Here is a 26539-nt window from a genome sequence, read left to right as displayed (position 1 = left end):
ATGTAAGAAACGTTCTGCTTCTCCAGATAGGGCAATAATCATGGGATATTCCCCATGCATAATTCGAATCTGTGTAAATATTAGCGACTTTACCTGCAGCAGCTCTACACGCCTCAGTGAGTGCCTTCAACTCTGCCTCCTGCACTGACATGTGAGGAGGGAGTGGTTCAGCTCGGATTACCTCATGTGAGGATACTACTGCATGTCCAGTGTAGAATCGCCCATCCTGGTGGTATCTGGAGCCATCTACAAAAACAAAAACCTTAAAATATGCATTAGGAACAGGTTTTTCATGAACATATGTAAAACATACTGTCTCCTGACTCATCAGTTCCTATGCAGTCATGTTTGTGCGTCATGTCAACGTACCAGAGTACTTTTTTTTTTTTTTTCTCATGCTGTCACCAATTCCCCCTTTTCTGAATCCACAGGCAGATGAGTGGCTGGATTCAGAAAACTGTATCTTTTGAGGGTGACGTATTCATTAAATTAGTATTGGAGCACATTCAAGTTTGATCTGTCTAGCCATAGACAGGTGTTTTGGTTGAACTTGTACGAGTATGGCATTAATGTCATGTGGGGAACAAATTGTCAAAAGAAAAAGTCAGTGTGAGCTCACATGCCTCAATTGCTTCTTGAGTGAGATTGTAGGGGTCTGATGATAACCTGTCATAGAGTGGTTGCATCATTTGTGAAGCAGACCTTATCCAAGGCCTACAGTAGGTCACCAAACCTAGGAAAATACGTAAATGCTGGTGTGACCTGGGTAAAGGGAGATTTTGTATTGCCTGTTTCCTGTCTTTAGTCAGGTGTCTTGTACCTTCAGCAATACAATGTCCTAAAAATGTCACCTTTTGTTTGCAATACTGTAATTTGTCACGTGAGACCTTGCAACCCTTCTCTGCCAAAAAAACACAGCAAGGGAACTGTAGCTTCCTTGCAGGACGTCTGGTCCGGGCAGCAGAGCAAGAGGTCATCCACATACTGCAATAGTACAGTCTGTGGATGAGGTGGTTGCCACTGCTCAAGAATCCCTGCCATCGCTGTTGAATAGATGGTTGGGGAGTTCTTTCCCCCTTTTGGGAGGACCGTCCAACAGTATTGTTTACCTTCGTGAGTAAAAGAGAAAAGATACTGTCAGTCAGAGTGCAGGGGTACAGAGAAGAATACATTTGCCAAATTAATGACTGTGAAACATTTTGTGACCATACGGTGTGTGTATTAGGGACAATTGAGATCACACTCACTGCAACATCATTAATGGCCTGTAAGTCCTGAACTATTCTGTGTCAGGGGAACCCTTGGGTCCTTTTTCTTCTTAATGGGATACAAAGGAGTGTTGCAGGGGGAAGATCTTTGCACCAGAACCCCTGCCTTAACGTACTCTTTAATATCCCTGCTCAGGGCCATTGATTTGACTAGGGTCAAAGGGGTATTGCTTTAACCAAAGAGGAGTGGTTCCTTCTTTTAATTTATCATGACAGGGGGAATGGGCAGCCAACCCACATCAGATTTTCCCCTTGCCCAAACGGTGTCTGGTACCTGACTCTTTTCCTGTCCTCGGATATTCTGGTGTCAGGTGTTACTTTCACTACTCTTGCCATATACACCATTTCTGCAATATTACACAAGTGTTTATATAAATCACACATTAATGATCAAATATTATTTATACCCGTATTTGATTGGGTAGAGTACCTCTTAAGAAAACTAAATTTGATTCACAGAAAATGTTACCAAAAGAAAATTATATATATGAAAATATATAATTACGAAAGATACTGAGTCATAAAATGGGAGAGCACAATGCCATAGGCCACAGCAAAGCACAAGCTTATTCTAAGAACGTAGCAGCCCTATATAAATCCATAACTAACAGTTCCAAATATAAAAAGAAGGGATTTGAAAAATACCAAATATCAATACCAGTTGCTTGCAATAAGGTATAGGAAGTGGAAAAGACAAATAAACAGTGACTATGGTTTGAGCCAATATAATGAATGGCTAAAAAACTATATATCATATGAAGACAACCTAGAAATACACAGTAACTATACCATCTTGTGTAAGGAAACTACTAAACTGGCAAATGAATGGAATTAAGTGTAACTATAATTGGGCATGATTTACCTGTGGTATAATGTGCATGTGGAAGACCCTGGCGTCCCTCTGCACCAAGTGTGTATATGAAAGGGGACTTGTGACTGTAATACCCTCAGGAGAGTACTGTATGGTAGTCTAGGCAGCACTCAACTCTGCTCCTAGCAAATTCATAGGGGTATTGTCACTAACAATAAGTTTGTAAGCACCTCTTGGCTGTCTCGTGATTCTAGTCTTATTTGTTTAGTCATAGGCGCTTCAGTCGCTTGTCCCTCTACACTCACGCATTCCACAGTCTCGTCAGTAATCATGTCTGGCATTATCAAGTCTTTGTGTACCGCAGTTCCAGCTGCCCCAGTGTCAATCAAGAATTCTGTCTCTTTCCCTCCCGGCATTGGTATGGCGGTCATCAAGGCAGGACCAGGCCGGAGGGGACAAGAACAGGGCACACATTTGTCACTGGATTGTCAGTTTCCTAGTCTGGAAGTGAAGGAGGTGGAAGATTGGTCTGAGTGTCCATTTTCTCCACAATTCCAGCACTTCACTGTTTCTAAGTGAAACTTACTACATCTCTACTGTTTTCCTTGTACTCCAGCATACATGACACGTCGTCTTATTGTCCTAGTTTGTTCAACTCCTTTTGGAACCTTCAGGTCTTTTGGATCTACATTTCTCCATTCAGGTCTGGCTGTCTGTACTGCGTCTCGTAAGCCTTTTGTCATACCGTCAATGAATGTATTTACCAATATTTTAACATCAAGTGGGCTTATGGGACTGTACCCCATGTCTGCCCATTTCAGCTGTAACCGTCCAAAGTACATCTCTACACTCTCTCCTTTTGTCACATCTGAAAAAGTCTTAAATTGCATCCTAGTACATCACCTGCTTTTGTGCTCACCAACTCTCTAGGTCTGCCCAGGTGCACTTATACGTCCATCATATTGTCTTTATCTGAAAAATGGGAAAGGTTGGTTCTCAGGGTCAGCCAATTGTTTTTAGCGTAACTAGCTAGTCAGAGCGCCTCCAGGGATAATACTCCTGTATCTGTTTTACCCTACCTGTTGTGGTTGGTTCTCTGGTGGTGGGGGTGACTAGATGACCGGTTGGGGGTGACATGACATGCTGGTCTACAGCTCCTTCCCAAAAGGATTACTGTCAGCCTAATCCCAAAAGTTAATGTCCCCACTATCCACCAACCAAAATCCTGTGTAATCTTCTTAAGTCACTACATGTGATCTTGTCTGGACAGGATCCAGTGCAATTCTCTTAGGTCAGGTTGCAGCACAGATCATACAAGCATTTCTCCAGTCTGGGTTTGTCTGACCACAGTGTTTAGAAATCCATCTGTCTTGTCTGGGTCTCTGGTTATACAAAAGGTATGACCATAGCAGTAAAGTGTCGGTCATAGTCGGACTTTTAAGCATCAAAACATTCATAATACACCTTTCTTCCATCCTGCTGCACTCTCTCAGACACCATTTATTCACTTGCTATTTTCCTCCTTTGTCTGTCTTTTTGAACATCCAAACATCCACTCACTGGCATTTTTGCCTTTTTCAATCTCGGTTCTCACATCTTTCACTGCTTCCTTTTTCAATCTGTACAGCGGTTTTGGATCCCATTGGGGGCCCTGACTGCACACAGAATAAGTTGCCCATGGCTTCAACTTATCCGCTCAGACAACTCACCTGCTGTGTGAGTGTCAAGATTTAGAGGGAAGGTTAAGCCACCTCTCACCCGGTAAACCTAAAGGATGTAACGGGAAGGCTAAAAACTGCCTCTCACCCATTAGATCAGCTGGCTAGAAAAGGAAGGCCCAGGTGTGTTAGGCCTCTGACCCACTAGCTCAATACCATGGACGGGAAGGTTATGCCACCTCTCACCCATAAGTTGACTGTAGAAGGAAGGCCCAGATATGTTAGGCCTCTCACCTACTACATCAGCCGTGCAGTTGGCTACCCCCCCGTTGATCCTCAATTTGCTATATCAATCACTCAACTTGAAGCAGGAGAATCTTTTTACCAATCTTTCAATCACTTACAAGTTTTCCTCTAAAATAGGCACAGTTCTTTTCACTTTCAACTTCCAACTTACAACATTCCCTTCTAAATACATACATCACTCATTGCTTTAAACACAAATCTCTCAGCATGTACTAAACCAAGGACAGAGAAACTTAGGGTACCGTCACACAGTGAAATTTTCATCGCTACGACGGCACGATTCGTGAAGTTCTAGCGATATCGTTACGATATCGCTGTGTCTGACACGCTACTGCGATCAGACATCACGCTGAGAATCGTACGTCGTAGCAGATCGTTTGGAACTTTCTTTCGTCGCTTGATCACCCGCTGACATCACTGGATCGTTGTGTGTGACACCGATCCAGCGATGTGTTCGCTTATAACCAGGGTAAACATCGGGTAACTAAGCGCAGGGCCGCGCTTAGTAACCCGATGTTTACCCTGGTTACCAGCGTAAACGTAAAAAAAACAAACAGTACATACTCACATTCCGGTGTCTGTCCCCCGGCGTCTCAGCTTCTCTGCACTGTGAGCGCCGGCCAGCCGGAAAGCGAGCACAGCGGTGATGTCACCGCTCTGCTTTCCGGCTATGGTGCTTACACAGTGCAGAGAAGCAGAACGCCGGGGGACAGACACCGGAATGTAAGTATGTACTGTTTGTTTTTTTTACGTTTACGCTGGTAACCACGGTAAACATCGGGTTACTAAGCGCGGCCCTGCGCTTAGTAACCCAATGTTTACCCTGGTTACCCGGGGACTTCGGCATCGCTCCAGCGCCGTGATTGCAAAGTGTGACCACAGTCTACGACGCTGGAGCGATAATCATACGACGCTGCGATGTCACGGATCGTGCCGTCGTAGCGATGAAAATGGCACTGTGTGACGGTACCCTTAGAATGCAGCTACGTGGCCCCCCTTCCTCTGGCCCACAGCACAAAGGGGAGAAATCTCAAGCAAATCGCGCAGGGGTCCGACTCACCCCTCCCATCTGGTACACAGCACTGATAAGAGCTCAGTATCTTCTACACAGAAATGGATTGCAGCAGTTTTTCAGACTTAATCTCTACAAACATTCAAACATTCATCCTCTCGGAATTAAAAACAGTTTCTCTATACAGGCAAATCACTGCATAACTTGAAAAAGCTGATTCTGACAGCGTCCGGCCAAAACACACATAGACACACATAGAAACCTATCCAGTGTCAAACCATATATAACACAGGTTTCACTGAATCTCAGATGTAAATTAAATGTACATTAAAAATATCCACAACTCATTCATCCTGGACCTTCAACAACAGTTAGATAAGTAATGATACTTATGTGATCACTCATTCATACGTGCTCATTCAGGGATTGTTTTTTTCTTTTCCTTTCACTTTTTAGTTGATTTTACAAGAAGAAAATCCCTTATCTCAATCACTCCACCTAATTCAGCTCAAACTGAGTTGAATAATGTCTTCTGTCACATACAGAGGACCACACCTAACGGAACCCCTCATCAATCAGGGATTCATCTCATAGACATACATACATACATACAGCCTGCCTATTTTGCACTTTGGAATTCACACAACTCTATATAAATAAAACTGCAGCAGTGTCCACTGACACTCTGAAAGCACTTTTAAGGCCAAACAACAAAAACCACGGCCTTATACAAAATACAGCTTCATATAATGTACTGCCAATCCAAAATGACCAAAATAACAACACTGCAGCCTATCCCAGCTCTTGTATTACACACACACACTAAACAAATACATAACCAATTAGGATATTGACAAATAACACAGATAACAATTATCATCTTATAACTCTATTATTCAACTCTCATACGGGCATAAACAGACAAAACACAAAACTCACTGGTGATGTGGATTCTTTGAACCATGTTGGCAGCCTTTTACCCAGAGGTATGGACAGATCCAGAAGAGAGATTGCAATTGCAAAACAATTTGTAAGAATAACATTTCTCACCTTGCTGCAGCTGGTGCTTTGCATGTCCAATCTCTCAGGAAGCTCCCACATACGGATTCTTCCAAATAAGGCTGGTTACACGGCCCCAGTTCGGGCGCCAAACTGTCGTAGCTGTTTTCGCTCTGACCCAGAGTCAGTACGTCAGATCACCAGTGAGGCCTAATTGTGGAATTACGCCCGTCATTTTACAAGCGCGCTTGGAGACAAAAAGACACCTCACACATATCCTGTGAGCAAGTCACTTTTATCTGATATATTAAAAGCCAAAGCAATGTTTTATACCATTTACAACAAATGCATTTCAATGTAACTCATGTAGCCCCCACCATCACCCAGGGTCATACTTTATTTACCATAACCCAGAACATGTTGCTGACTATTAAGAACATACATTGATAAGAAGTATAGTCTCCTTGAAAGGAGACCATCAGACTACTGCGTCAACAGATTCTAGTAATTCTAGCAATTAAACGCAAGAGGCACTTAAAGGCAACCTATTAACTTCTATATCAGGTTCGAGCTACCTTCTTCTAGTTTGCAGTTAGGACTATCTCTGCTCATGCAGATACCATTAGGATCTCTAGTCTGAACAGGAATTGGTAGGGTCAGTTGCAGTTTTAAATTTGCTACCTATTTTCTACTCTATCACAACAGCGTACTCAATTCTTAGACATACATGAGTGTTAAGTTGGCTTTGGATCACTAAGGTTTGCTGGGCAAGATGTGAATCCTGACATGAAGTACAGCACAGGGCTGTCGATGTAGGAGAACAGAGCAGAACCTGGTCCCTGAGCTGACATAGGTGTGTAACTACTCTGCTGCAAACAGGAAATCAAAAAACAGGGATCAGCTTTTAAGACAGAAGATGAGAACAAGCCATGAATGTAGCCTAAACGTTAATTTACACACTTCCCTTCACCATTTATTCTCTCAGTCCCCTTTATTTTTATCCACTGACTATGTCTCCTTTTGTTCTTCCTGCATTCAATCCTCCATTTTTAAGTTCAAACCACATGATATAACATAAAATCAAAACAATACTAAAAATATACAGCTAAAGAGATAGATAGTGTGATGCAGTGACCCCGTTACAGCTGTATGTGCTCTCCAGAATGCGCACGGAGGCGTAGGGAGGCCATGAGGGCATATTGCGGTCACAGGTGTAGCTGTGATTAGAATGGTGAAGCAGTGACTGATTAAAAGCCCTGTAGTTTAGGGGGAGATGTGTCAGTGTTGGTCTTGGGAGCAGACAGAGCAGTTGTCTGCAGAGCACTCCCTGTGTGAGGCAACACAGGGGCAAGAGGAACCCTGTGTCTCGGACTGTCTTTTGTTTACCTGACTGCGATCTGGAGGACACAGCATGCTGCGCACTGTGTGAGTGAAGAGACTTGGTCCCGGCATACGGTCGCCCAGGGAAACTGGACAAAGGGAAGTCTGACCTGTTTAGGGACTGCAAACATAAACCTGTGTACTATGTATTCTTATGGACTGTGTGAAGTAACACATTAAAGGAATGTTTTGTTTGAACTTGGTTGGGTCACTGCCATTTTCACTGTGTATGGTGATACCACTGCACTACATATGGTGGAAAGAATGCGGTCCGTGTGAACTAACGCATACCCCAGAGAGTGCTGCAGATCGTTGTGCAAGTCTGCTGGAGAAATGGAAGAACTTTTGGAGCAGGTTGTGCTCAATCAGCAAAGGATTATGCAAGAGGTTCTGCAGCAACAGGAGATAGCTAGCAGAGCTTCAGCATGGTAAAAAAGAGACCCCTAAAGTGAGGGGGCGATCAGCAAAGTCCTGAAGAGACCCCAAAGGTAAGGGGCGATCATTAGGTGTACAAGTGGTCCTATGTAGAGTCTCAATCCACCAGGTCTCAGGCAAATTACTTATTGCAGTTGGTGAAGGAATGGCTCCAGCCTGAGTTTTTTTCCCCACTCGAGATGATGGAGAGAATCGTGGCTGACTGGATGGTGAGGGCTCTGCCAGCCACCATGCTGCGTTGGGTCGGGCTGAGGGACCTAGGCACCCTGGAGCTGCTGATAGAGTTGATTGAGCACTTTAAACTCTCTGAGGATGTTGTACCAGAGCCCGTACATGGGGCTAGTAACTGTTTGGTGATATCTAAGCAAATGGACTGCGGGAACACTTGCCATGAGTCTGTGTGCCCAGCCAGTCTGTATCACCACTATGGGCACAGCGAGCAGCGAACCAAGATTGTGCCAGGTACTTTTGAATGGGTGCCGAACAGAGGCTCTCCTGGATATGGGGAGTAAAGTGACTCTGGTCCATAGGTCCCTTGTTGCCAGGGACAACCCCAAAGGACCGAAAGTGGAGGTGATGGGTATCCATGAGGAAATCCGGGAGTACCCGAACGCGGAGGGAAATTTTCCCACACCATGTGGGGACATTAAGCATGTGGTGGGAGTGGCAAAAACCCTTCCATATGGAACTGTGTTGGGGAGAGATTTGCACTTGTTTTGGTCCCTGTGGGAGACCAGGGTCAACCCTCTAACAGAAAAGGTTGCACTGGGTGCAGAACCCAAAGATATTGAGATACCTGCCATAGGGGTCGCCAACCTAGTAATCCCGATAGGCTCCCCCTAGAGGTAATGGCAGGAGAAGCTGAAGATGTTGTTTTGGGCGTAGAACCTGAAGATGCTAAGATGTCTGCCACAAAGGTCGCCAATTTAAAGTTAGAATGTAACCCCGATAGGCACCCTCTTGAGGTTATGGCAATAGAGGTCATGGGAACCCAATTGAACCCCGAGCTGGAGGTGTTCCCTGGTAAGTTTGGGACAGCTCAGATCCAGGGTCTCACATGGAGACACAGGTATAAAAAATGCAGGTATGAGAAGAGCCGGGAGTGTATGGTCGCAGAGACGTCTGGGGACGTGTGCATGAGGAACCATCTGGCATCATTCAAGGATGGGGCCGGAGGTCAGGGTAAATTAGATAGAGTGGTCACTAGACAGCAGTTTCGGGAGGCTCAGGTTTGGGTGCGACATAATACAGACATATGCTCAGAGTTGCCAGCTCTGTCTGTGGCGTTTCAGCGTGACATAGTCATCGGGGCATGGGTAAGGGTATGAAGTAAATGGTACCAGGGGTCCGAAGGCAGGTACTTAGGTGACAGGATGACCTGCGGGGTTAGTGAACCCAAAATAACCAAGGTCGAGACCACCCAAAACTGGCCCAAATCTATGGTTAATCAGAAAAGAGGGCTTGGCTTCTGCAATGAAGAACAGGGTGGGTGGTCCTGTAATGAAGTATGGAGGAGAAATGCAAAGGGGAGGAATGCATGTGCCGATCAATGGTTCTGGTCCCTACTTTGGTTTCTTAGTGTAGTGTCAGGTGGGAATGTCACAGGGGCATGCAGATACACTGTCTCTTGCCCATACAGGGTAACAAATGTTCAACCCCACAGGTCTGAACAGGGTTGAGGATATGTGAGGCAGTGGCCCCTGTTACAGCTTGGGAGCGCTGTTTGTGCTCTCCAGGATGCGCACAGAGGCCATGAGGGCATATTGCGGTCACAGGTGTAGCTGTGATTAGAATGGTGAAGCAGTGACTGATTAAAAGCCCTGTAATATAAGGGGAGGTGTGTCAGTGTTGGTCTGGGAAGGGAAATCCAGCCTGTTTAGGGACTGCAAACATAAATCCGTGTACTATGTATTCTAATGGACTGTGTGAAGTAACACATTAAAGGAACGTTTTATTTGAACTTGCTTGGGTCACTGCCATTTTCACTGTGTACGGGGATACCACTGCACTACGATAGATAGATAGATAGATAGATAGATAGATAGATAGATAGATAGATAGACAGAACTGTGGAAAAGTTTTAGGCATGTATAGAAAAATACTGCACAGTTTGTCTCTGGAGAGAGGTGCAAACATCTACATTTCAGCAAATGGAAATGAGGATTTGGCCAGGATTAATAGTGTCCTCAATGCTGAGAAATACAGGCAGATACTTATCCACCATGCAATACCATCAGGGAGGCGTCTGATTGGCTTCAAATTTATTCAGCAGCTGAACAAAGACTCCAAACATGCCTTTAAGGAGTCCTGGAATTGATGATACTGCCCCAACAGAGCCATGATCTCACATCACCCAGTCTGTCTCTGATTACATGAAGAGACAGAAGGATTTGCACAAACGACATCCACAGAAGATCTATGGTCAGTTCTCCAAGATGTTTGAAACAACCTCTTTGACCGTCTCCTTGAAAATCTGTGTGCAAATACACGTGTACCAAGAAAAATTGATGAATGTAAATGGCAGTCATCAAATATTATTCTGGTTTAGATTTCTCTTTTGTTATTCGCTTTCCATTTTGTTAATAAATAAAAATAAAGTAACACTGTTTTTTTAAATAGATTTTACTTTGCAGTATTTTTTTAGGTTGGAGCATGTCCGCCTGTCAGTGTGTTGAGTGACAGCCCAGTCGCCCGATCAGGGCTGGGTCATGTGGGGTTTCATTCATGTGTCTCCTGATCACCTGGCTATTTAGCTGGCTCACTGCCACCAATTGCTTCCAGTTGCAGCTTATGCTCGGTAGTGTCTGCATGCCTTGTGTTCCTGTGCTCAGCCTCAGATCTATTATTACCTGACCTCTGACCATCCATTTGCCTAGCCCTCAGTCTTGTTCCCCTACCTTCCTTTTATCTTGACCTCGGACCTTGACTTGACTATGCCTTTTTCTTACCCCTTTGCTTATGATGAGCTCTCTTGATATTTGACCCCGGACCTCAGGACTACCTAACCTCACGAATTGCCGTGAGTAATGCCTAGCGTCACAATATAGATATGCTCATACTGATGGGCAGGCTAACTGCTCTTTACAGATGTGTTTTCGATTTGTAACAGCATGATGTTTATTTACTTTTAAAGGGCATGTGGACCAGGGAGGCCATGGTGAGATAAGTTGATTCCTTTTACGTTCATAGTCGTAGTAGATTCCTTCTGGAGTTGTTCATCCCTAGTTGTATTGTGCAAATCCCACAAATCATTTGTACATCGGTTACTTTACATCATGCGCAGCATTTGCTGAACTCTAATCTCCAAGCAATTGCTTTAATTTTACAGCATTTCTTGTAAAGTGACACTTCGACTATCACAGAATAGTAATGACTTAATCACACCTACACGTTATCTTTCACGTTTCCTCATTATCATGCAATGTTACACTCAGCTTTAATTCTCTCAGTGATCGTCTATGGGAATCAGTAAACTTTATTTTGCTGAATATTTATAATGTAGTTATAAGTTTGGTATTTGGAAGTTGAGTAATTCTCAGTTAAACAAGATAATAGGTAATGTAAAAAAAGAGCATAAATTTATTCCTAGGGGCATATACACATGCTGCTGTCTCCTTACTTACCTTTTCTCTAAGTTTGACATCACATATAAATGAGTGATGCAAAAAAGAAAAGCCACAAATAACCTTTAGAAAACATGATTTTGGGATACTCTGCCAGGGAATGCTTATGATATATGTGTCTATGAATGTCCACCAAGTGGTTGTAATGTGCATGCATTTGCAACCTGTAGAGGGTTTTAAGATCAGGTTGATGATGATCTATAGAACTTTCTTGAAAAATTCTGAACCCATAACCAAAGGTCGAGGTGACAACATCGATAATGGGTGGAATACAAGAGCAAAGGCATTATCTCAAAATAATTCTTGCCCCTATGCCCTATTAGAGGGAGATGGGGGGTTATCGGCTCAGTTGCACTTCAGAACCCCAAAATGGAGTTTATTCTACCTGGGTAAAACATGACTAGGAAAAAAAAGATGAGTGTTCCAGCTCCTTAAAACAATTTCCTTAATTTTCAACGATTAAAACGTAGATAAACATGATCCCCAGTGGATATGAATGCACAGAACAAACACTGACAGTCCAGCGACGCGTTTCGATCCGCCATACATTCATATAGTCATTCATAGATGTCCGCCTTATAGAAAATATAGACAGGGCTTGTCTTGATGAGAGGATCCCTTTAACCCCTTCACTTCGAAGCCTGTTTTCACCTTTCTGACCAGGCCAATTTTTACAATTCTTTACCACTGTCCCTTTATGAGGTTATAGCTCTGGAACACTTCAACGGATCCCGGTGATTCTGAGAATGTTTTCTCGTGACATATTGTACTTCATGATGGTGGTAAAATTTATTTGCTATGACTTGAGTTTATTTGTAAAAAAAACAAAAATTTGGCAAACATTTTGCAACTTTCAAACTTTTAATTTTTATGCCCTTAAATCAGAGAGTAATATCACACAACATAGTTAATAAATAACATTCCCCTCATGTCTACATCAGCACAATTTTTGAAACATAATTTTTTTTGTTAGGAAGTTATAAAGGTTAAAAGTTGACCAGCGATTTCTCATTTTTACAAAATTTGCAAAACCATTTTTCTTAAGTACCACATCACATTTGAAGTCACTTTGAGGGGTCTATATGACAGACCCCTTACGTGCTTCACAGGAATTTTTGGAATCTGGAAGGAAAAAATAAACATTTACTTTTTTTTCACCAAAATTTTCCTTTAGACCTAATTTTTTTTAACTTTTGCAAGGGTAACAGGAGAAAAAGGACCATAGAATTTCTCCTGAGCATGACAATACCCCATATGTGGGGGAAATCTACTGTTTGGGCGCACAGCAGGGCTCGGAAGTCAAGGAGCGCCATTTCACTTTTTGAATGTAAAATTTGCTTTCATAATTAGCGAATGCCATGTCGCATTTTGAGAGCCCCTGCTGCGCCTAAACAGTGGAAACCCCCAACAAGTGACACCATTTTGGAAACTAGATCCCTTGGGGAACTTATCTAGATGTGTATTGAGCACCTTGAACCCACATTATATATTTATAGTGTATACTGCAACACCATAGTATTGTAGTACACATTGAAATTCTCCTATGAAAATGAGACTGTGGCTAAGCTTCACAGGAAAACAAAGATGGCAGCCACATGTCCTTGAGCAGGTCCTTGGCTGCCATGGTAACCTATCAGTGTTCCTGATCCTTAGTATAACCCCCAATATTTCCCCTCAGACCTGCCATGGTGCTTCTAAGAAATCTGTCACATAGATTTATTAATGTCTATATAGGTTGAACACCGTCTTACTTCTCATGGTGGTTTGTCCCCTGACATATTGTCACCATGTCATCGTATCACCTTTCATTCATTTGCTTACTTGCTCTTGACATACTAGACTGATGATTGAGTATGTTGACCGGGCCCTATTTGTTTTGGACATATGCTCGTTAATATCAATCCAATCTATGCCTGCAACTGATATGTACGATAGATATTTTATTTACTAAGCACCAATTGGCACTTTGAAATTATTTATGTTCTTATATGTTTCATCATTGGTGGCCATTTTGGAGCAGTACAATATATACGTTTAGTAATTGCAGTTATCATGGAGTGGAAAAACACATATCTTTCCTCCAGTAGGACAATGCATAATTACTAACTGCAGCCATTTTGGGATGGAGCTGAGTAATTCATAAGACAGAGAAGTCATGTTTTGTCATCATTATGCGTGCTGCACATGTGTACCTTGGCATCTCTAAACCTTGACTCACGTATTGTACTAAATTAGCTTTTTACAACTGTCCAGTATGTAAAGCACTAGCCTAACCACTGAGCATAGCCACTGAACCTCACCCCTGAGGAAGCCACCTCATGTGGCGAAACATTTTGCCTCCTCTTTCCCATATGATGCTTTTCTGATGAGACAAATCACCTGGGTGATTATACACATGGCACGTTATTGCACAGTGTCATTGCTGATCTATTATATTCCTTTGGTTGTTCATTATATATGTATCATCAGCATATGTGAATTCCACCTCTCTTCATTATTTAATATTATCTGACATACCGTAATTTTTGGGATAGAGTCCATATCTATTTAATATATACATCATATTTACATGGATCTATTGGTTATCATGCCGATCATATGAGATGTAGTCCAAAGAAAGATTTTGGCTCAGGAAACAAGTACCGACCAAATGTGCACATTTTAAATGTTTTTATTTGTCCTGCCTAGGATTTATGCTTGCTGCATAGTAAAGATTTCTATTGTTAAAATTTATTAAGTGCAGATGATCTTTTGTACTTTGCATTCCTCCTTTTTGCATCACTTTTCTTTAGAGAAATGTTGGTTAGTGCTCCATTATATACAGTTGGTGTCAACTCCATTGGATTTTTAAAACCTTTTAATAAACGTTGGCATTGGGGGCTACCTTTACAACCATACTTCCTGTTGCTTCCAAAAGAGTTTTCAGCAGTCTCAATATTAACACAGACAGGATTGCAATGACAGGTAAAACCTGATCCTGAAAACACAAGATCCAGCATTCACAATAGGTGATGTCACAGCTCACCTTCTCCTCCTGTACAATGACTGATAACACCTCTATATACAGTAGATAACACAGGATCCACCATTCACAATAGATGATGTCACAGCTCACCGCCTCCTCCTGTACAATGACTGATAACACCTCTATACACAGTAGATAACACAAGATCCAGCATTCACAATAGGTGATGGCACAGCTCACCTCCTCCTCCTGTACAATGACTGATAACACCTCTATATACAGTAGATAACACAGGATCCACCATTAACAATAGGGGATATCACAGCTCACCTCCTGTACAATGATTGCTAACACTTCTATATATGGTAAATAACACCAGATCCATCATTCACAGTAAATGATGTCACAGCTCACTGCCTCCTCCTGTAAAATGACTGATAACACCTCTATACACAGTAGATAACACATGATCCAGCATTCACAATAGGTGATGTCACAGCTCACCTTCTCCTCCTGTACAATGACTGATAACACCTCTATACACAGTAGATAACACAAGATCCAGCATTCACAATAGGTGATGGCACAGCTCACCTCCTCCTCCTGTACAATGACTGATAACACCTCTATATACAGTAGATGACACAAGATCCACCATTCACAATAGGTGATGTCAAAGCTCACCTCCTCCTCCTCCTGTACAATGACTGATAACACCTCTATATACAGTAGATAACACAGGATCCACCATTAACAATAGGGGATATCACAGCTCACCTTCCCCTCCTGTACAATGATTGCTAACACTTCTATATACGGTAAATAACACCAGATCCATCATTCACAGTAAATGATGTCACAGCTCACCTCCTCCTCCTGTACAATGACTGATAACACCTCTATATACAGTAGATAACACAGGATCCAGCATTCACAATAGGTGATGTCACAGCTCACCTCCTCCTCCTGTACAATGACAGATAACACCTCTATATACAGTAAATAACACCAGATCCATCATTCACAATAAATGATGTCACAGCTCACCTTCGCAATCGCACACGAACATTTGATGTTTCAATACAAATGTTAGCGTCTAACTCTGTTGATTGCTGCTAATGTAAGCCCCCCCGCTCAAACATTAAAATATAGCGGGGGTCCCATGTCCACATAGGCCTAATACATTCATTTCTGACCATGATTTCAGGGTCAAGTTGAGGTCAACGCAGTTTACATTTCTTTTATGTAAAAGCAGTCAGATCTGGTTCTGGCTGGCTTTTTGCCCGCTTAAAATTTGACAACTTGATTGGTTGTCAATCAGTTGCTGGGCAGATTTTATGATTATATATACCTGTGCACCGGCGTTAGATGCTCAGTTCGCCGGTGCCTGAAGAAAAGAAGATACCTCCTAGAAGAGATGGAGAAGCTCCTGCAGGAACTTCTATCAAGAGCCGGCGAGAAGGATGGGGAGGACTGGCTGAGGAGCTGCTTGGCTATAAAACCTCCGCTAGCAGCCTCCGAAGCCATCGCTCCTCCGTCTGTTCCGGATCATCCGACACCAGATGCGGGGCTGGAAATGGGAGCTCCGGCCGCTGTGAGCTCTCCAGCGAGAAGCAGAAGACAGAAGACGGTTTCTTCAGCTGCCCCGTCTTCTGCGGCGTCCAGGCCTGGCGTGTCAGCGGTGAGCAGGAAGTCCGGCCGCCGCTGCGCATCAAAATCGCGCAGCCCTCAGCGAGACTTCGGAAGCCGTCATCAGAGCGAGCCGTCCACGTCATCGGGAGCGGCCGGAAGAGCCAGGAAGGGCACCGGCCGTAAAAGCGCTGCGGTGCCCCTCTCGGCTGGCGCCCGGTCAGCTCCTGCAACGGCCGTGCGGAGCTCGAGGTCCGCTCCACCCCCCATGTCATCTGATGAAGAAGAGGACCGCGATGCAGGATCTGCCAGGCAGCTGCGCTCGCCCCTTCCTGCGGGCTGGAGCGCAGGCTGTGAAGAAGGAGGAGGACCGGACAACCGATCGACGAGGGGTGAGATTTATAATACCCCCTTGTCTGTCCCTCAGAACCAATTAAGAGATTTAATTAAATCTGTGGTAGCCGAAGCATTATGCGAGGCTAGCAATTCTTCTCGGACAGCAGCTTCTCCTGCCTTGTTTCGCTCAGAGGCTGCTGCCCTTGTTGTGCCTCCTTTGAATCCTTTCAAGGAGGCTCTAACTTGTGAGCTTTCCCCGCTGGGATTCCATTTGAGCCCCTCTGTTAAGGAGCTCATTTGGAATAATCAATTTGTCGATCTCTTTTCATTGTTACCCAGTAGGGATCATCCCCCTAAAACTGATAAGAAAGATGACAAATGTGATAATGATGATACTAAGCGTAATATTAGGTCATTTCATAACTGGGTCCAAGCGTTCGCCATCTATGCTTCCGTGTTGGGAGAGAGATCTCCTAACCTTTGTAGTAGTCTCTTCCAACATGTTGATATTATTTTGGAAGCTTATAGAAATTTTGGTGGCTCCGCTTGGCTCAGTTATGATGAGGCTTTTAGACACAAGCTGTCAGTTCATCCCGAATTGAAATGGGGATCCAAAGACATTGGTTTGTGGATCAATCTCATGCTTCCTATGAGGACTACTGTTGCTAGGCAGCCTTCTTTTTCTGCTACCAAAAAAGGTGTTTGTTTCGCTTATAATGATTCATCTTGTAAGTGGAACAATAGCTGCCGTTTTCGACACGAATGTTCTTTTTGTGGGAACCCCCACCCAATGTCCAAATGCTTTAAAAAGCAGGCTGCCCAGCAATCCTCCAAAGAAGCAATTTCTAAAGGCTCAATCGCCAGTGAGGCTGGAAAGAATGGCCCACTGGCTAAACAAATACCCAGACAGGGAGATCAGTAGTTTATTATATAATGGTTTTTCTCTAGGTTTTCATGTTCCTCAATTTAAAGGCTCTGGGTGTGTTTTAGTTAAAAATCTTCCATCCATTGCCGACTTCCCCGATGTTGCTAGGGAAAATTTTTTTTCGGAAATTGATTTAGGCAGGGTCGCGGGCCCTTTTTTGTCTCCCCCGTTTTTAAATTTTCGGTTATCCCCCCTGGGTATCGTTCCCAAGAAGGAATCGGGTTCTTTCCGTATGATTCATCACCTTTCTTATCCAGTTGGTCAATCACTGAATGATGAGGTGGACAAGTCATTGTGTTCTGTCACCTACTCATCCTTTGATATTGCTCTGGATATGCTTAGGAAATTCGGCCCTAATTCCCTTATGTCCAAATCAGACATCAAGTCTGCCTTCAGACTTCTCCCTGTACACCCGGAGGGGTTTAATTCTTTAGGTTTCCATTTTGATAACTGCTTCTTTTTTGACAAATGCCTTCCTATGGGCTTTTCCCTGTCCTGTTTTTATTTTGAAAATTTTTCTCGTTTTTTACATTGGGTTTTAGAATATAGTGGTTGTGAGGCGGGTATTTTACATTATTTAGATGATTTCCTTTTTGTTGGCCCTTCCCAATCTAAGGCTTGTGAAAATACTCTTTCTAAGTTTTTGGAATTGTGCGCATATTTTGGAATCCCAATTGCCCACGAGAAGACGGTACCCCCTTGTAGTTGTATTGAATTTTTGGGTATCACGATTGATTCAGTTAAAATGGAAACTCTGTTACCTCGTGAGAAAATTGACAAACTTCGTGGTTCGCTAGAAAACTTATTAAGAAAGGACAAAATCACTTTGAAGGAGCTTCAGTCCCTACTGGGCCTACTGAATTTTTCTCTAAGAGTAATTCCGATCGGCAGGGTTTTTTCCAGGTCACTTTATGAAGCCACTAAAGGGCATTCCTCTCCCAATTCCCACATCAGACTATGTTCTGAAGTGAAGGAGGATGCCAGAATCTGGCTAGCATTTTTGGAGGGCTTTAATGGTAAATCAATAATTCAATCCCCTTTTATTTCCTCAGATTCTATTCCCCTCGTTTTTTCGGTAGATTCCAATATGGGTTTGGCTTGTTTATTTCAAACTCACTGGGTATCCCGGGAATGGCCTGCTAGTTGGGTTGCTAGAAATTTAAACAAAAACCCGTTTATCGCTGAGCTGTTATCAATCCTTCTGTGTATTTGCCTATGGGGTCATGAGTTGAGAAATTTCAGGGTTGTATTACATACCATGAACCCAGCAGTGAATTTTTCAATCAATACTCTATCTTCCAAGAATGCGATAGCTGCAAAAATTCTGAGAAAATTGGTTTTGGAGTGCCTGAACTGCAATATTTGGTTAAAAGCAGCTTTGGGAGATGGTAGAATTAGTCATTTAACTGATCTCATATTACATCGTCAGTGGTTTGATTTTTATCTACAGGTCCCAATGGCAGACAGAGAAGCGTACGATTCCCCCCTTTCAATTCAGGACCTGATTCCAATATAATTCCTTATTTTATTCAGAATTCTTTATCATTAAGATCATGGACTGATTACTCAGTCGCATGGAAGAAATGGGTCGATTTTTCTGTGCTTTTCGGTTTTGACCCCTATGTTCCTGATCCAAATTCAGCTTTGAGATTCGCTGAGTCTTTGGTCAGACGGGGTTTATCTTTCTCTACGATAGCAAAAAGTTTTGCAGGTATATCTTTCTTTTTGAAAATGCATGGTGGTATTGCATTAACAGATTTCTTTTTAGTTAAACAATTTTTAAAGGGCCTGAGGAGGGAGAGGTTTTGTCCGGATTTGAGATGCCCTATTTCCATTTCTTTGTTAATTGATATTTGTTCCGCTCTCGGGCATGTGTGTAGGAATATGGAGGAAGCGCTTCTGTTTAATTCAATATTTTCTATCTCTTTCTTTGGGGCGCTACGGGTCAGTGAGGTAGTTTCAGCTAAGAAGACTGTTTCATCCGGGATTATGCTCTCAGACGTCAGAATTTTTCAACATTTTCTTCTTTTGTTTATCAGGAAGTCTAAAACGGATCAGCTAGGGCGAGGATCTGAGCTACGTTTGAATTCATTCCCTGAGTCTAAGATTTGCCCTGTGACTAACTTGTCTAAGTGGATTTTGTTTAGGCCTTCTGTTGAAGGCTCCCTATTTGTTCATAGAGACTCCTCCCCGGTGACGGTTTTTCAATTTAATTTTATTTTAAAAAAGTGCTTGGCATTTTTGGGGAAAAACCATCTCAAAATTACTTCCCATTCTTTCAGAATAGGTGCGGCCACAGAAGCATCCAGGGCTGGCCTATCTGACAATAGAATAAAAAGACTGGGAAGATGGGAGTCGAATAGATTCAAAATTTATGTTCGTCCAAATTTATATCCTGATTAATTGTTATTTCTCTTATGTCCTGCAGTTATATGGATCATTGGGCATTCATTTGTCTTCTGGGCCCAGAAGAGGGCCAGCCTTCGATCATATTCTGAGAATCTATCGTTCCATTCTTCTAAAGTACAAGTGTTTTGGCACGGTATTCGCGGCTTGACTTGGCCTTCTTTAGTTTCTGAAGTAAAGAGTTGTTTAGAGAATTTTCCTTATCCAGATCTGATTGTAGTTCACCTCGCTGGGAATGACTTGGGAAAAATCAACACGTTGAATTTGCTGGCTATTATGCGGTCAGATTTTACTTATTTAAGACAAGCTTTTCCATTATCTGGTGTTGTTTTTTCTGAAGTCATCCCCAGGCGTGCTTGGAACTGTCATCAACTTTCATTTTTGGATAAGATCAGGAAGAGGGTTAATTTTTCCATGAAGAAGTTTTTGCCTCTTATCTCTGGGTTTTCATTTAGACATACAGATTTAGAAGGTTTTTTACCAGGGATGTTCAGAGATGATTTGATTCATCTGTCCGAAATCGGACTTGATATATTCAATCTTAATATGGGCAATATAATCGAAAAATGGCTGTGTGGTTTGGGGGGGGCCTCGGCTCTTTGAACCTTGGCCTTTTGGGTAAAAATCACTCAATTTTGAGTGGATTTGGTTTATGGAAGTTTATGGACATTTTGGACTTATGAATTTATGGATATTATTTATTGGTTATTTATTCATTTAATTGGATTTTGTAACCCAAAATAAAACCACACGGCCATTTATTCCAAGCATTAAAAGTGTCTTGTGTCTTATTTTATATTATATTTATAGTTATAGGCCTTATGGGGACATGTAAGCCCCCCCGCTCAAACATTAAAATATAGCGGGGGTCCCATGTCCACATAGGCCTAATACATTCATTTCTGACCATGATTTCAGGGTCAAGTTGAGGTCAACGCAGTTTACATTTCTTTTATGTAAAAGCAGTCAGATCTGGTTCTGGCTGGCTTTTTGCCCGCTTAAAATTTGACAACTTGATTGGTTGTCAATCAGTTGCTGGGCAGATTTTATGATTATATATACCTGTGCACCGGCGTTAGATGCTCAGTTCGCCGGTGCCTGAAGAAAAGAAGATCCCGCCCTCCCTCCCCTTATGTTATCATTTACCTGTCGTTTGGTTTTATTTGTGGGTAAAAATCACTCAATTTTGAGTGGATTTGGTTTATGGAAGTTTATGGACATTTTGGACTTATGAATTTATGGATATTATTTATTGGTTATTTATTCATTTAATTGGATTTTGTAACCCAAAATAAAACCACACGGCCATTTATTCCAAGCATTAAAAGTGTCTTGTGTCTTATTTTATATTATATTTATAGTTATAGGCCTTATGGGGACATGTTCATGTGAATTTCATGCAAACAGGAATTATGTATCTAAAAATGTCCCAGTGACTAGTGTGAAAACTGCTTAAGTTACATAGTTACATAGTTATTAAGGTTGAAGGAAGACTGTAAGTCCATCTAGTTCAACCCATAGCCTAACCTAACATGCCCTAACATGTTGATCCAGAGGAAGGCAAAAAAACCCCATGTGGTAAGAGTAAGCTCCATCATGGGGAAAAAAATTCCTTCCTGACTCCACATACGGCAATCAGACTAGTTCCCTGGATCAACGCCTTATCAAGGAATCTAATATACTGTATATACCCTGTAACATTATACTTTTCCAGAAAGGTATCCAGTCCCCTCTTAAATTTAATTAATGAATCACTCATTACAACATCATACGGCAGAGAGTTCCATAGTCTCACTGCTCTTACAGTAAAGAATCCGCGTCTGTTATTATGCTTAAACCTTCTTTCCTCCAGACGTAGAGGATGCCCCCTTGTCCCTGTCACCGGTCTATGATTAAAAAGATCATCAGAAAGGTCTTTGTACTGTCCCCTCATATATTTATACAATAACATAAGATCACCCCTTAGTCTTCGTTTTTCCAAACTAAATAGCCCCAAGTGTAATAACCTATCTTGGTATTGCAGACCCCCCAGTCCTCTAATAACCTTGGTCGCTCTTCTCTGCACCCGCTCCAGTTCAGCTATGTCTTTCTTATACACCGGAGACCAGAACTGTGCACAGTATTCTAAGTGTGGTCGAACTAGTGACTTGTATAGAGGTAGAATTATGTTCTCCTCATGAGCATCTATGCCTCTTTTAATGCATCCCATTATTTTATTTGCCTTTGTAGCAGCTGCCTGACACTGGCCACTGAATATGAGTTTGTCATCCACCCATACACCCAGGTTTTTTTCATTGACGGTTTTGCCCAGAGTTTTAGAATTAAGCACATAGTTATACATCTTATTACTTCTACCCAAGTGCATGACCTTACATTTATCCCCATTAAAGTTCATTTGCCATTTATCAGCCCAAGCTTCTAGTTTACATAAATCATCCTGTAATATAAAATTGTCCTCCCCTGTATTGATAACCCTGCAGAGTTTAGTGTCATCTGCAAATATTGAAATTCTACTCTGAATGCCCCCTACAAGGTCATTAATAAATATGTTAAAAAGAAGAGGGCCCAATACTGACCCCTGTGGTACCCCACTGCTAACCGCGACCCAGTCCGAGTGTGCTCCATTAATAACCACCCTTTGTTTCCTATCCCTGAGCCAGCTCTCAACCCACTTACACATATTTTCCCCTATCCCCATTACTCTCATTTTATGTAACAACCTTTTGTGTGGCACCGTATCAAAAGCTTTGGAAAAGTCCATATACACTACGTCCACTGGGTTCCCTTGGTCCAGTCCAGAACTTACCTCTTCATAGAAGCTGATCAAATTAGTCTGACATGAACGGTCCCTAGTAAACCCGTGCTGATACTGGGTCATGAGGTTATTCCTCGTCAGATACTCCAGTATAGCATCCCTTAGAATGCCCTCCAGGATTTTACCCACAGTAGAGGTTAAGCTTACTGGCCTATAATTTCCGAGTTCAGTTTTTGTCCCCTTTTTGAATATTGGCACCACATTTGCTATACGCCAGTCCTGTGGTACAGACCCTGTTATTATGGACTCTTTAAAGATTAAAAATAATGGTCTATCAATGACTGTACTTAATTCCTGCAGTACTCGGGGGTGGATCCCATCCGGGCCCGGAGATTTGTCAATTTTTGTGATTTTTAGACGCCTCCGTACTTCCTGCTGGGTTAAGCAGGTGACATTTAATGGGGAATTATTATCACTAGTCATATTGGCTGCCATGGGATTTTCTTTTGTAAATACTGATGAAAAAAAGTAATTTAGCATATTGGCTTTTTCCTCATCCTCATCCACCATTTCCCCCAGACTATTTTTAAGGGGGGCCAACACTGTCATTTTTTAGTTTCTTACTATTTATATAGTTAAAGAATATTTTGGGATTATTTTTACTCTCTCTGGCAATGAGTCTCTCTGTCTCAATCTTTGCTGCCTTGATTTGCTTTTTACATAATTTATTTAATTTTTTGTATTTATTTAATGCCTCCTCACTACCTACTTCCTTTAATTCTCTAAATGCTTTCTTTTTGTCCCTTATTGCGCCCCTTACAGCTCTATTTAGCCATATTGGTTTCCTCCTATTTCTAGTATGTTTATTCCCATACGGTATATACTGTGCACAGGTCCTATCCAGGATGCTAATAAATGTCTCCCATTTTCTTTGTGTATTTTTGTGTCTCAGGATATCGTCCCAGTTAATTGCACCAAGATCCTCTCTCATCCGTTGGAAATTTGCTCTCCTGAAGTTTAGTGTCCTTGTCACCCCCCTACTACACATCTTATTAAAGGTTACATGAAAACTTATTATTTTGTGATCACTATTCCCCAAGTGACCCCCAACCCTTATATTTGATATGCGGTCTGTCCTGTTTGTTAATATTAGGTCTAGCAGTGCCCCCCTCCTTGTTGGGTCCTGAACCAGTTGTGAAAGGTAATTGTCTCTCATAGTTGTCAAAAACCGATTACCTTTGCTGGAACTGCAGGTTTCTGTTCCCCAATCTATTTCAGGGTAGTTGAAGTCCCCCATAATAATGACTTCTCCTTGAGTCGCAGCTTCATCTATTTGCTTTACGAGAATATTCTCCATTGCTTCCATTAGTTTTGGAGATTTATAACAAACCCCTATCAGTAATTTATTATTTTTTCCCACTCCCCTTATCTCCACCCACAGTTAGGGGGGACCGAATGCAATAATTAAACACAAATTGATCCATTGTAGTTTGTGAGCTTTCTATCAATGGAATCACCAAAGTTTTATCCGCTGTTCTTTTCTATCCTCCCGTTGGCTTTTCTATAGTTGCTTTTTTCAATGTCTGCAGTGAGGAAACACTTTCTGCTTAATGACAGAGTATAAGAATAGAAAAAAAGAGGAGACTAATTACTGTGACGGGCGGCGGGAGGTAAGAACAGGACACAGAGCAGCTTGTAAAGAAAAGAAGATATGACCGCTGGAATATTATAGAAAGTCTCTCTGTACGTGAAACATGAGTGTCTAAGGAGACTGGAGCACTTCCCTTAATACAAATTTGAGTACTTTATATTTAATAAGCCACAGCTAAAACAGAAATAGCTCTTCTTATTCTGAATTATTGCCCCTGCGCAGCACACATGTGTATTTCCTTACAGACATCAAAGTGACTATTCAGCAGCGAGGAATCTGACGAAGTGACGTGAATATATTGAAGGCGCTATGCAATTAAGGCTTTATATGAAGAAAATGTAAAATGTGTTTTTTACTGATACGTTGCCATTGTTAACATAGGAAACTGTTTTTTGGTCATGTTCATTTTCAAATGTCGATTTATGACAACGGATGCAACGCGATTTTCACACGGACATTCATACGCTTTGATTGCATCCGGATGAAAATAGTTTGAGTTTTCTGAACGAAGTGATTTTGTTTACACTCATGGTGTGAGTTGTGTCCTATATTAGATGGATTTACTATCCTCTGGTGCTGAAGCTTTCTATGCTGGTCAAAAACATGCAACTCCATTTCAGCTGCTTCTGATCTGGTCATTACCTCTTCCTATAAAAACTGGTTAGGCCTTCTTGTCCCTGCAGGTGAAAGATGTGTCTTCCTGTGCTGTGTACTAGACTACATGGTCGGAGTAGAGTTGCTCTAGTAGTGATCTGTGGTTTGCTTTATTACGTGTGTGTTCATCTCCTGGTCCCTATTCCCATTTAGTTTATTCTTCCCTGTCCCTATCCTCCTCCCTATTGTTGGTTTGTGCTTTTGTATGATGGAGGGTTTTTTGTTATTCTGGTTTTGTTTTTGTGTCTTACATTTCTATCCCATGCCTCATGGGGTGAAGGAAGAAACAGATCAGAGTTTAACAGAAACATAGTAAGGTTGGAGACTCGGGCATCTCTACCTTAAAGAGTACCCCCAGGGACAGAAATAGTTAGCGTCCCAGTTCCAGGGACAGTTTGAGGCACCCCTTCCAAAGACCGTCACGACGTGATGATCCGACCCGCAGATTAATATATGACATGTATCCAATATTTTCCATGGCCCTATCTTTCCAAGGAAGACTTCAGACCAGTGAATGGCCCCATAGGCTATGACAAGTATGAGTGCCATCTGTGAAAAACATGGGTAGCAATCGTACTTGAAAATCGGACGTCTGAATGAGGCCTTAAGAATTGAACCTGCTGACTCCATAAAAACTTGGAAATCCATTTAAAATAAATCCCTGTAAAAATACTTCAGAGTAAGGGCTCACTCAGACATCAGTTTTTTCACTTAAAGGGAATCTGTCAGCAGGTTTTTGCTATGTAATCTGAAGACGGCAGGCGATAGACGCTGAAACACAGAACACAGGGATGTGTCACTTGTCAAAGTGTGTGCTGGTGTTTACTAACTGTGAAGGATTTATCACTATGAGGTTAACATTGATGGACTAGTCTGGCAACGCCCCCTCTTGTGATAAGCAGCTCACTGTCTATGAACTTTGTACACAGAGAGTCTGGTGGGGGCAGGGGGTAGCATTTGGCTCTGCTTCATTCTAAATCTAAAACCTCTGATTATATTATCACTGCAGCATCCAGTAAAGTAAGTGATACACCGTTGGATTCAGCTTCTATTTGCCTACTTGACACTACTTTTAGATGAGATAGCAAAAACCTGCTGACAGATTCCCTTTCAGAGAAACATGGACTGAGCTTTTCATCACAGTGTCCTCAGAGTGTTATTAGAGTTTGGTTGAGATTTTCATTAGTTTTTCTCATTTGTGAAGAAAAGAACAGTTTCACCATTTCTCTCTTCACTATTCCTCTCTAAGGCTGCAGACACACTAGTGTATAGCAACTGACGCGAGAGCATCAGATACTATATTCTATTGACACTCGGCTCCAGCTGTGCTGCGATCGGGAGCCAAGTGTCAGTGCTCTGTGTTCCGATCCTCTTGCCTTGAAAGAATTGCAGCACAGGTGTGGAGGAGATGGAGAAATTAATTTCTCCATCTCCTCCCTTGTCGTTGTCCGAGGGAATCGTACTGCACTCTGGTGACATCCGAGTGCAGTGCGATCTTTCACACGCACCATTAGACTTGTATGAGTGCGTGTGATCCATTTCTCACAGCCATTTGCAGCCTGTGATTATTTTCGCATGCAATCTGGCATAAGAAAATAATTGCAGATGTGGACTGCCTCATAGAATAACACTGATTTTTTCTATTTGACCGCACTCGTCTGATTTTTTTTCGCTCGTGTGAGTAAACCCTAAGGCCGTGGTCACACGAGCGATGATTCTCTCATGT

The sequence above is a fragment of the Ranitomeya variabilis genome, chromosome 3 (genome assembly GCF_051348905.1).
Source record: "Ranitomeya variabilis isolate aRanVar5 chromosome 3, aRanVar5.hap1, whole genome shotgun sequence".
NCBI classification, from domain to species: Eukaryota; Metazoa; Chordata; class Amphibia; order Anura; family Dendrobatidae; genus Ranitomeya; species Ranitomeya variabilis.
This window is presented reverse-complemented; position numbering follows the sequence as displayed.